The following is a 13,800-nucleotide window of genomic DNA, read 5'->3' as shown; positions in this document are numbered from 1 at the left end:
GGCTGGTACACAAGTAAAAGAGGAATTACAATTGGCAAGGCAGGCAAGAATGCAGCAGGCAATAAGGGAAAACTGATGATTAACAGCATTTATTTTAATGCAAGGTTCCTCTCAGTTAAGGGAGATGAAATCAGGTCATGGATGGGAACATGGGACTGCGGTATTAGACATATTACAGAAACACATTTGGGGCAGTGAAGGACTGACAGCTCATTGTTTCAAGGTACAGACTCTACAGGAAAGGTATAAGGGTGGAAAGAAAGGAGAGGTGGTGGTGGGTTTTAACAACATTATTCATCACAGCAGTACATATAGAAGATACTCCTGTGGGATCACCCAGTGAAGCGATGTTAGTGGACCTGAGGAACGAGAATAGTATCAGAATAAGAAGTTTGATATGATTGTGCTACTGATCCCTAATAATCATTGGAAGATTAATGAACAAGTATGTTGGGAGATCTCAAATATCAATGATAACAATAGGGTTGTAATGGTAGGGGCTTTTAAACTTCCCAAATCTTGATTGGGACTGCCAGTGTTAAGCATTTGACAGGGAGGAATTTTTTCATTGCGTTTCAGTAAACGCCCAATCAATAAATCAATGGCCCGACTGGAGGAAGGGGAAAGAATATTATCTTCCTGCGGGAAAGGAGGTGGGGAAATGGGGTGTCAGTAAGAGACAAAGTGATCAGAATTCAATTCTTTAGAAAATAGTTATGAGAAAAGACAGGCTTTTCTCACAAGGTTAAGTTGATAAAATAGGGAAAGACCAATCTTGATAGTATGAGGCATGAACTTTCAAACTGTGATTGGAGGAATCTCTTTGTAGGGATCAGGGATGTCGAAGGAAGTGGGAATATTTTCAAAGTGCACAAAACGAGCATCCAGAGCCAGCATGTTCCTTTTAGTGAGGTAAAAACAATGACTGCAGATGCTGAAAACCAAATATTGGATTCGTTTTTGCTGGAGGAGCACAGCAGTTCAGGCAGCATCCAACGAGCAGCGAAATCACCGTTTCGGGCAAAAGCCCTGATTAAGGCCTTTTGACGGAAACATTGATTTCGCTGCTCGTTGGATGCTGCCTGAACTGCTGTGCTCTTCCAGCACCACTAATCCAGTGTTCCTTTTAGTGGAATGGTCAATGCTGACAGAGTTAGGAAACACTGGATGACTACTCAGACTCTGATCATGGAAAAGGGAGACATGTCAGGTATAGTCGGGTCGATCAGGTGAATATCTTGGGCAGTGTACAGGTTGGAGAAATACACGTTGAATGGAAATCAGGAACGCAAAAACGTTATGAATCTTGAAAAAGCTCAGAGAAATGTTTTCAAGATGTTGCCACGGTTGTGGCTGAGTGAGCTGGGGGTGCGTTCCTTGGAGCATCGGAGACTGAGGGGTGACCTTACAGACGTTTATACAAACATGACGGCCATGGATAGGGTGAATATTCAAGGTCTTTTCCACGTCGTTGTGGAGCCCAAAACTATGTGGCAAACGTTTAATATGAGAGAATAAAGAGTTCAAATTGTAGAAGAGGCAATGCGGAAAAGTTGTAAAACACCAAGGTAGATCAATTTCAGGAACTGATGAAGTGTATTTCAGGACATTGTAGGAAGCTAGGTAATAAATTATTGAACTCCTTGCAGAGATATTGCAACCATTATCATGTATGATGTTCTGGAAGACAGGAGGGCGGCAAAGAGGACAGTGAGAGAGGTTTTCTAAGATGACAAAGGGAGCTTGCTGATATGAGGGAATGGGCTGAAAAGCTGTAGATGGAATTCAATTTGAATAAATATGAGGTAATGCATTTGGTGCACGAAGCAAAGGTAAAACAAATGCAATTAATGCCAGGACCCTTGTCAGTGTTGCAGAGCAGCGGGACCTGCGGGTTCAGGAACATAATTCTAGAATTTTTCATCACAGAATGGAAGGGACAGTGTTTTACATGCTTCGTCCATTGCGTACAGGGTTTGTGAAGTCATATTCAGATTGTACATGTCATTGATGAGGCCTTTTCTGTAATACTGTGTCCACGTCTGGTCGACCAATTAAATGAACGATATTAGTGATTATTTCGAAGATTTGTAGCTCAGGTTGATGATAAGTCTAAAGTTAACTCGCTGAGCATGAATATTCGTTTTTAAACGTTTCGTCACCATACTTGGTAATATCATCAGTGAGAGTCTCCGGTGAAGTGCTGGTGGTAAGTTCTGCTTCTCTCCTTCAAAGACTTGGTCTCTTTAGCTGGGTGATTTTATTTGTGTTTCTTTTTCTGAAGGGAAGGCAGGTTGTATATAAATCGCTGTGTATATTGTTTGAGTTCTGGTTAGAATGTTATGGCTCTCATAATTCTCGTGTGTGGTTCTGTTTCGCCTGTCTTAGGCTGTTTGCTGTTGTCACAGTCAAAGTGGTCTCTTCCTTAGTGTGTGTGCATGGAAACTAGTGACAATACGTCGTGTCATTTGGTGGACAATTGGTGTTCATGTCCGCTGGTGGCAAGTTTCCTGCTAGTTCTTCTGATGTATTTTCTACAGTTCTTGCATGGTAACTTGGAAATTACGTCGGTTTTGCTCGTAATATCTAATGGATATTAAGTTTCATTCGTCGTTGTTTAAGTGTATTGTTCGGTTTGTGGACTATCATGATGCCAAGGGTTCAGAATAGTGTGGAAGTCATTTCTGATATGCCTTTGATGTAAGTTAATGTGGCTGTAGTTTTTGTTTTCGTTGTGTCTGCTTGTTTTTAGTTTGTGTCTGAGGAATCATCGGATTGTTTTTATTGTCTACCCGTTTTTCTCGAAAACGTTGCAAAGATATTCTTTCGATGCCAGAGGTTCAGAAGAAATTAACCAGGATGTAGCTCGCTATGGAAAGTTTGAGTTATGAAGGAAGGCTGTGTAGGTTGAGTCTCTTTTCACTGGAACCAGGACGTTGAGCAGCAACATTATCCAAGTTTTAAAATAATGAGGAATATAGATAGAGTTAATAGTCGCTGTCCTTTATCAGAATGGGGTATTTGAACAGGAGGGCCACATTTATTTTAGATGAGAGGACAGATACGTTTATTAAGAAAGATTCAACTTTTAAATAGTGGATGCTTTATGTGGGGAATGAAACTCCCGAGGGAGGCGTGGATGTGGGTTCAATTACAATGTGTAAAAGACATTTGGAGAGGTACTTGAATAGGGAGGGCTTGGAGGGATATGAACCAGGAGAAGGCAGGTGGGACGACTTTAATTTTAGATTATGGTTGGTATCAACCTATGGGTCACTTTCCATGCTGTTCAATCTATGAGTACGAATATTGTGCTGTTCCACTATTCAACAAAGGGTGAGAGTTAATCCCAAGGAAAGAAAGATCAAATAGTCAGATGTCAGTTGTGGGAAAATTGTAAAAGCGATTCTGCCAGACATGAGTTAAATGTATTTGGAAAGGCCAAGGATTGATTAAAGTTAGTCGGCACGGCTTTGTCCGTACAATGTCAGGTGTCACAAATTTGACTGCGTCTGTTGAAAATCGAGTCAGTACTGACTTTAGCATGACCTAAAACAGGGTTGCACATAGCATCTTGGTTAGTAACGTAAGGCCACATGGAATCAGGGAGGGATAGCGAACACGATACTAAATTGGCTTGACAGCAGAAGACAGAGGGTGGTGGTCGAAGGTTTTTGTTGAAACTGGAGGTCTGTGACCAGTGGTGTGACACAAGTCTCGGTGCTGTGTCTGTTGATTGCATCATTTACACAAGTGATTTGGTGAAAATGTAGGAATAATTCTTCGTAAGTTTGTGGATAACAAGCTTAATTGTAGAGTTGGCAGTGAATGCGGTTACGAAATAAAATCTTGTTCAACTCGGTCAATGGGCCAAGGAACGAACGATGGAATTTAATTCAGGTGTTGGGTTGTGTTTAGAAATACCTGGGGAGGCCCAACACAGTTAATGGCTGAGCCCTGAGCAGTGTTGTTGAACGGTGGGACGACAAGGGGTGCAGTTACATTTTTTCGTGGAAGTGACATTACCGTGGGGCAGGGAGAAGAAAGCAGCATTTGGCACACATGTCTGCATTGGCCAGAGCGTTGAGTCCCTATGTTGGAGATGTTTGTCGTCTTTGTTTCTCTTGGATATAGGACGCGACAGGGTGACATTATAAGCGTTTATTGGAATATGGGGGCATAAGTAAGGTGAATAGTCAAGAGTAGGTGAGTTTTAAACGAGAAGGCAGAAACGTGAGTGAGAGAGCAAAGATTTAAGGAGGTAATTAAGGGACAACGTGATTAGACGATTGCACCTGTAAGGAATGATTTGAGAAGAAATCGTAGAAAGAAATACAATGACCACATGTAAGAGACAGTTGGGCAGGTACATGGAGAGACGACGATTATAAGAGGCAGGGTCCAAACGCTGGAAATTGCAGCCCCTTTGCATCTGGCAAATCTGTCAGCATTGTTCAGTTAGGCTGAAAGGTCTGTGTCTGTGCTGCGTGACCCTATGTCTTCAGTAACTGGAAGAGACGAAAATCCAGATGAGGCAGCTTGTAGAAACTGAAGTAAGTTGCAGAATTAGGGATGACAGTCTGGCTTAGAGTACACTTGAACTACATGCAGGGATTGTAGGGAGGGCAGGATGTAACAGAGATTGGAACTGTTCTTGGAGTTAGAATGGTTGAAGACACGAGTCCGTAAGTCATGCCATGAGTAAAATGTTGGGCAGGGAACACAGAACAGAAAGATTCCAGGTATCTTTACGACCCTTTCGTGGGAGGCCTGCTTTCACCCCTGTTGTACTGATGCTCACTAAGACAACACAGGCCTGGATTCATAACTTGGAACTCCCTATGCTATTTTCGCACTCAAATCTGAAAGTAGGACTGGTGATTGAGCCTCGGGTGCATCTGTACTTTTCTCCCCCTTCTGCATTTTATCAATGTATGTCTCATTCGCCGATGTTTGGAGCCCTCTAATTGCTCTGTGAACTGTGCACTGTGTGCGATCTTACCTCACTCCATGATTTATCGAAGGCTCCAGACCTCTTTCGGTTTTGTCTCACTGGCTCACCAACCATCTTCAATGAGGTGATGGACGAGCTACCCAGTAGTTAGGGAGTCGAATGAGTCAGGAACTTCCTGATTCTTTGTCAGAGAGAGAAAATAGAAACGATTGAAATTAGACTGATGCAGTGTGAATTGCACGTGTAGAATGACATTGAGTACCACAGAAATCTGATAACTCCCAGTATCCATTCTTGGACTGTGCTGCCTCGTCTCTCTGGAGTGGAGAATTCAGTTTACTCAGGATCGGGAGTAGCTGCAAGAGCGAGAGGCGATAACAGAGGAGGCAATTGGATCCACACAATGAGGGATACCACATGGGTTGACACTGAGTAAAATCACCAACATGTAATATGGTGCACGGATCAACCGATTGTATAGGAATAAGTCGTTTGACTTACGTTGCACTGGACTGAGCAACCTGTCAGCAGGCGATGTGATCACCTAGTGGTATTATCCAGAATCTCGGCTAATGTTTTTGGGACATAGATTCGAATACCAACAGCCAAATATCGTTGAACATTAAATAAATTTTTCTAAAACATTGGAATTTACAATCTGCAAATGAGCATTAAATAATTGTTGAAGTTAAGAAAAAAATGCTATCTGATGCCCTTATGCCCTGTGCAGAATGGAATCCGCCATCCTCACTTGTCATGGACGTTACAGTGTGTCTCCACAGACATAGTAAATCGGTGGTCTTTCAATTGATCTCTAAAATGCCTCAGCAAGACATTCACTTCAACAACAACTATAGATGTGCAAGAAGTGCTGGCCAGCCAGAGACCTCCTCATTCCACGAGTGAATGTAAAAGTTCTATTTCACTGGGCACCATTGGAACCGTGCTGGGACCAGTGTCTTGGCCAATCATGTCGGTAGGTATATGGGTAGGGACGTACACACCAGAGAAGATCCAGCGACAGTGTTTTGGTGAAAGGAGCTTTCCAAATCCAAAGAGAAAAGGGAAAGCATCGGAATAGCATGAAGTTGTGGTTGCAGTCAATAAGAATGGAACAAAAAGGGACAACGTGTAAATAAAGCTGTACGTCAGTGAATAGATTTGGAATAGGGAATTCTGGTCAAATCTTAGATTTTACTGTTCATTTCTGGAATGAAGAAACTATCTACAATAAGATATATGGAGTTGTGACAAAAAGATTAATGAAATTTAAGCACCAGAGTGACGTGTTTGCAGGGTGAACACAAGGTTCAAAGGTATTCATTAATATGTTCTGGTACACAACCTCATGGAGACTTAGGCAGGTTGGGTGACTCTGACAGAAATGGGGAAAAAATCCATTACAGAGAAAGCGTTTGGCCACAGATGGTGCAGCTGAATTAATCTAAATGCAAATTCTGTGCAATATACGTTAACAATACAAGGAGGAGAACAGTCTTTTGACGGCCTATCAGCATTTCATTGTTCATCATTCCCTAAAAGGAATTAATTGGAAAATGTAACAAAGGCACTCTGATAATTTCATGGGACTTCAATCTACGTACAGTCTTGGACAATCAACTGGCAAGAGTGATATTCGAAGAGATGTTCGGATAATTTCTATGTCGGTGTTGTGCAACTGTCTCGGGAATTAACTATCTCAGCTCGATCGTCGGCTGATGAAGCTGAGTGAATGAGTGATGTCATGTTGAGAGTTCCTCCGGGAAATTGTGATGAAGTGAGATTCAAAGGAATTATGAAGTTTTAAGGTGACTACAGAAAGGACACGTTACATGTGAAAACAGAAACAAATCCAATTATATGATTTTGAGAGGGGAACTGACCAAGGTTAACAATGTATGCAGCCTGATATAAGTGTCTCTAAGTGAACAGTGGAACACGTTTGAAGGAACAGCGTGAAACATTCAACAAAAGGAAATTCTATTGAAACAGCCCAAACCTCAGCAAGAAATTCCCATCTGCCCCTCACTCAGGACAGAAAGCATCTGATTCGATTCAGAGACGCTCAGAAGACCTCTGAAAAATCATGTAATAATTTTAAAGAGATAGTCTGTTTTATTAACAGACAAAACATGGGAGTATTTGTAAAAGGGAGTGCAAAGGGGTCTACTTGCAGAGGATTCAGTCGGAAGAGGAAACATTGTCAGGATTTAATGACATAATAGCAACAGGGGAGTTGAAGTTACTGGAGGTTGTGAGAATATTACAGAGAGTGGAAAAGGCTTAAGTGATATTACAAAGCCAGAACGAATTACTGCACCTGGATGTGTTTGCAGTGGTCAGGATGGAAGTATGCAATTGTACATATATATGCTTCAGGTGAGGTGATTAATCGATAGACCAGCAAACATTGCTCACCGCTAATTGCTCGCAGGCAGCTTAGAGTCAACAATATTGCTGTGGGTCTGGAGTCACTTGTGATCTAAACCCGGCAAGGCTGTCAGATGTAATTCCCTCCAGGGCACAAGAGAATCAGTTGAGTTTTTTTTTCCCAAATGATCAACAATTCATTTATTGCGGAATCTTTTCAGCACATCACTGCATATTTGCCCAAGTTCCTCAGATTCCATGTCTTTTCTCACAGCAAATACTGAAGCAAAACATTTCTTCAGGATCTCACGTATCTCCGATAGTACCACATTTTTACGGCCTCCCGGTTCTTTAAGGGGCCATTTGCTCTTCTGACTTATACTTTCGCCCATGTCGAAACTTGTCCAAAGCCTTCTGAAGATTCAGAAAAGCCATATCTACCTTCCCCACTCTATCTATTTCGAAACTTATATCCACACCAAGACATAAAATCCAACAGGCTTTCCAAAAAGTCCTTTAAAAAAAAGTGTTGTCTGTTGTAAAATCATACGTCTCCCATTGTTTCTAAAAGGTCCAGTTACTGTTTGTTTTCATCATTCAAGGAAGAAATATGCAGCGAGATTGGGGAGACTTGCAGGAGCAATACAGTTGTCATCTTTGGGGATTTTAATTCTCAGAACATAGACTGGTGTGGTGCTGGAAAAACACACCCTGTCAGGCAGCATCCGATGAACAAGAGAGGCAACGTTTCAAGGAATGTCTTTTCATAATGTCTGATGAAGGGCTTATGCACAAAACGTAAATTCTTCTTCTCGATGGGGAGATTTGAGAAGCCTCCTCTTCCAGTGAATTTATGAAATGTTCATAGTTATTCATGGTTGGTGTGGTAAGTTGGCTGAGCTTAGATCTGATCAAAAAAGCAAAGTGCATCACCATTTGACACATCATGCCAAACTAAATTCAATCACATGTAGGCCCGACCTGGTAAGGATGGCACATTTCCTTCCTTAGAAGGATATTAGTGGATGTTTTTCTGCAATCAACAACGGTTTCATAGTCATCAATTGATTCGTAATTTCGTATATTTTTATTGAGGTCAAATTTCACTATTTGTTGTGATGGAATTCAAACCTAGATCAGCAGAACGCCCTTGAATTTTTGGAGTTGTAGTTCAGCGAAAGTATTACTACACCATCACCTTGCATGACTGAATATCAAGCAGAAACAGGTTGTCCCTATCGGCTCCATTCAAAACACTTAGGATTTTGAAACTTCAATCAAATCTCCTCGCAGTTGCCTTCTCTCAGGTGAACAGTCCCAACTTGTTCAGTCGATTCGTATAACTGAAGTTTCTTACAGCTGGAATCAATGTATAAAGTTGCTATTGCATTCTCCCCTCTATATTTGTATCTTTTGTGTGAAGTGGTATTGGCAACTGTGTACAATACTCCAGCGGAGGCACTGGTGAAGGTTTTCTGTCTTCAGTGTAACCAGCATTCCATGCTAGAAATGGAATTTGCTGGAGAATCTCGAAAGGTCTGGCAACATATCGGGGGAGAGAAACAGATTTAACATCTTGAGTCCACTTTGACTCTGCTCCTTGCATCCAAATTCTGCATGAGGTGAAGAGATATTGCTCTCTCTACACAGATGCAAACAGCCCAGCCGAGTTTCCCCAGAGGTTTCCGTTTTCATTTCAGTTTTCCAAGATCTATTTTACTTTTCCTTAATCCCAGCACATATATTATCCCAAATAAGATGCGCTTCAATCTTATACACTGACTCTTTATGCCATGCGTTATCAAAAGTCTACTGGACAATCACCATACCCCCTTTATGAATACTATATCATCAAAGAACTCTCGAAAATTTGTCTAATATGAATAAATGTTCATTTGTTATAACAATGAAGCAACCAAAACCCTAAATGGAGATTACCTATTCGAATGAAGGAATGGGCATTCGTGTGGATGTGGGACATTCAGTGAAGCTCCTTTGGGAGTATTGTGCAAATGTCCCACCCAGCAAAAATGCTTGCATTTTCTTCAGAAATTATCAATTAAAATTTGAATTAAAATGATCAATGACTACTTTGAATGTGCTCACATTTCAATGGATATTGTGTTAACCTTTACACAAAGTCATGCAAAGTCTTGTTCAACATCAGGCAAAAGTGAGGACTGCAGATGTTGGACATCAGAGTCCAGATTGGGTGGTGCTGGAAAAGCCCAGCAGGTCAGGCAGCAGAACATCGGCGTTTCGGGCAAAAGCCCTTCATTCCCGACTCTGGTTAAACATCATCAGACTTAAAGAAGTGCAATAAAAACTTTATTAGATGAGTAAAATAAACCTCCTGCCATCACCCAATTCGCACATCAAACATGAATAGGAGCACATTATGAACAACCTCACAGAAACACACAATGAATGATAATACAAACAGAAAGCAGCCTGGCGGTAACACGTGGAAACAAAACACAATAATATTAAATATGTAAACATTAACAAGCTCACATGAACACACTGAACACACTGACACTGACTGAAACATTCAAAGATATATCGAAGCAAACTGAACTGAACTTATCATGTGCATCAATCCCGATGTCATAACCAGATATGTACACTATTGGGCTTTCTTGTTTTTTGCACTTTCTCACTTGCATATCCTGAAATACTAACTGGTAGTGGTGTACAGTGGAAACCCCGCATCAGCTGACAATACAGCATCAGCGAAAGAACCTCCCAGTTAAACAACATTGCCCACTGTTTGCGACAGCCTTGTTATTTGAAGAAACTGTCCAAGCAATCCAGCGCCCGGATTGAGCAATGCCTCTCCACAGGCTGCAAACCATCAGGAATGTGTTCCTTCTTGCAGGTAAAATCAACAGGATCAAGTTTGACAAGAAGGAGACAAAAATGAGCTCACTAATGTTCATAAGTCTTGTCTCGATCCCGTGTCGGATGTGGATCAATACCCTGTCAGTTTGTGTGTCAGTGTCTCATGAGGTGATCATGCACATTTGGTAAGTTAGCAGCTATCCCCGAAAAGTAAACACACAATTAGCATTACCAACAGACAGCCAAAACACCAATAATTTTGTATTGCATGTATGCCTGGATGAAACGTGTGAATAAGAGGCTTACATGTGTCATGGGGATCCCTGCAAAGTTAGCAAGGTACAATTTCGGAGGCCATTAACCAAACACTTGACGACAGAGGACAAGTAGATAAACAGTGCCAGGGCAAGAAGACATTCGTGAATTTAGGCACGTCTTAAACGCTGAGGAGGAACTACTGGATATTGTTGGCGAGGATAGAGAACCATATCTGGCAGATGATGACACTGGACCACCGAAGAGTGAGGAAGAAAGTTGTCAGTGGAAGACACAGGTGCAGAATCAGGCCATTCAATCCATTGTTTAATGCTTTGACATTTAATTAGATGATGGTTTCTAATCATTCTCAACTTTATTTTCCTGCCTTTTCAACATGATCCTAAAATTTACAACGTTATGTTCATTGTTATCACGGGGAATGTTTCAGATTTTGATCATTTTTAAACTTTCCTTATTACATATCACCAGACCCAACACAGTTTGATCTCTGTTTGGAATCATAACATGCTATTGTCAGAAACTGTTGAAAATATATTCTATGTATTTTCCCTTCAGACAATGTCAGGCAATCTGTACTTACTTACCCACATGAATATTAAAGTTACCAAGACGTTTGTTACGTGCCTGCAGTATCTACCGACTTAACTCTCCTCGATAATATAACTACATTAAAGGGAACTTCATATCAGTACTGGCAGCGTCATCATCCCCTTGTTTTTCCTTATCGCTACCCATATGGCTTCTGTACCGTCCCATCCAAGATTACTTCGTGCTTTCTACTTTATACATCCGATGTTTCAATACTACCCCACCAAACCTTTCTTCGTACTTGTCCGTTACAAGAAGTCAAAGAAGAAAATTAATTTGCCTGGTTTGATCTTCTTGTCCCTGTTATTAAGGCGATAAAGTCAATCCGTTAACCTGTGTCGTTGAATCATTAATTTTGCTCTGAATACTGCACATATTCGAGGAAAGAACTATTAATGTGGCCTTCTTACCATTTATTTCCAATGTTACCTCATGTACTTTTGCATGCTCTGTCCCTTCTTCTCCAACTCGGAGTTCTTTTAGTCTGTTCACAAATATGTTATTGTGATTGATTGCTTTTTACAACCATTTTCAACATTTCTGGCTTAGTTTGTTTGCTCCTTCAATTTTGGTGTTATTGAAAACAGTAATATTAACAGATTTGTTGAGAGACTGAGACTCCTCTGCAGTCCGCTGTACCCAATCTGCACATTCATGAAGCAGGGCGACAAGTAACCAAACATGTTAGAGTTATTTTTTTATCCATAGGGCCGACCCTCTTCTCATACATCGCCATTGCCCCGTCCCCGTAATATACTGCACCCATTTGCTGTGTAAACCTGCAAATGTCTCTTTCAACCGCTTCCTTTCTTTCAGTTTCTTCAGAGTGTCGGGTGCTGATTAATTTAGAAGTGCATAAACTGGGGGAAGGCAAATTTCAATATCATTTGAGGATCTGACAAACAGACTGGCAGCAGCAGGCTTGCAGTCAGACTACTTTTGCAAAGTCTTAATCATTCAAAAGTAGGCGAAAGTGCGCACTGCATAAACTGGAGATCAGAGTAGAAGATTGCGGCGCTGGAAAAGCACAGACAGTGAGACAGTATCCTAGTAACAGGAGAATCGATTTTTTGAGCTTCAGGTCTTCCTGATGAAGAGCTAATACTCCAAACCTCGATTTTCCTGCTCCTCAGATGATGCCTGAGCAGCTGTGCTTTTCCATCAATACGATCTCTTAAAAGTACTATTGGGACAAATCAGGGCATATGTTTTCCTGTGATTTAAGAGCAAGGTCGATAAACACACGTTGTCCTGTGGGTCAAGAAATTCTGAGACGAGAGTGTGGTGCTGGGAACGCACTACAGGTCACGCAGCAGACGAGAAGCAGGAGAATCAAGGATTCACGCAAATGCCCTTAACCTGGAATGAAGATTCTGGGCTAGGTGGCTGAATGTTAAATGGAAGCTGAAGGGGTGGGATTGAGGAGAAGGTCGCTTCGACTGCAACGGACAGACGAAGGTGGGGGAGGAGGTGTGTGGTGAGAGTGGAGAGTGGACTGGATAGATGGGAATGACGATGAACAGGTCAATAGGATGATGCTGAAATGGAAGTTTGGGACTGGGATAAGATGAGGGGGTAGGGGAAACGAGGAAACTGTTGATATCCACATTAATTCCATGTCGTTGCAGGGTCCCAAGGCAGAAGATGCGATGTTCCTCTGCGGATTATACCACCTAAAACAGACCACACCTTGATGGAAATATTTCTCTCTCTACACCTATCAGATCTGGAGAGACCATACCCTCCATGACTCCCTTGTCAGATCCACGTCCCTTACCAGCCCACACACCACTCCTAGGATCTTTCCCTGCCACCAAAAAAAGGGAAAAATCTGCGCCCACACCTCTCCCCTCACGTTCATTACCAAGGTCCCAAAGGAACCCGGCATCTGAAACAATTTTCCTTATATTTCCACCAATCCTATCTACCGTTGCATCCGATGTAGTCTCTTCTAAATCAGGGATACAGGACATGAACTTGCGAAAGATTTCAGAGAATATCTCTGGGACATCGACACCAACCAGAGCCACAGCCACGTGACTGAATAATTTGATACCCCTTCCCACTCCACCAAGGACATGCAGATCCTGGGCCTCCTCTATCACCAAACCCTGATCATCCAATACCTGGAGGAAGAACTTTTCATATTCCGCCTTGAGACCCTGCGACCATGAGTGATTGATGTGCATTAACAAATTCTTCATTTCCCTTCCCCCACCTGATCGAGATCCCAGGGCTCCAACTCAGCATTTCTCTTGTGACCTGTTCATCATCTTTCCCATCGATCTCCTCCACTCTCCTTTCTCACCTGTCACCTTCTCACCATCTTTAACTTCCTTCTGCATTTTCCACGACCTTATAACCCGTCACGCATACCCTTCAATTTCTCTCTCAACCCCTTCCCCCACCCACAAGTCCTTTTACTGATGAAGGGCTGATGGCCGAAACGTAGATTGCCCTACTCCCCAGATGCTGCATTTTCCAGCACCACTCTCTCGAATCTGACCTCCAGCAGCTGCAGCCCTCAGTTTCGCCTAAGCGATTCTAAGAGTTTGATAAAGAAAACGGTGGAAGTACCAGTTCGATACAATTAATCAAAAGCACGGGAGATCCTTCAGGAGTACAGAGAAGCGACAGAGATGCTAAATAATGGCACCAGGAGGTCAAAAAAAGGCTGTGAGATATCATTGGCAGGTAAGATTATGCAAAACACAACAGCATTTATAAATTTGTAGGGATTGCCAGGGAGCCAATGGGGCTTATTACAG

This window comes from Chiloscyllium punctatum, chromosome 43, assembly GCF_047496795.1.
Source record: "Chiloscyllium punctatum isolate Juve2018m chromosome 43, sChiPun1.3, whole genome shotgun sequence".
NCBI lineage: Eukaryota > Metazoa > Chordata > Chondrichthyes > Orectolobiformes > Hemiscylliidae > Chiloscyllium > Chiloscyllium punctatum.
The sequence above is the reverse complement of the archived record's forward strand: the minus strand, read 5'-3'. Positions refer to the sequence as shown.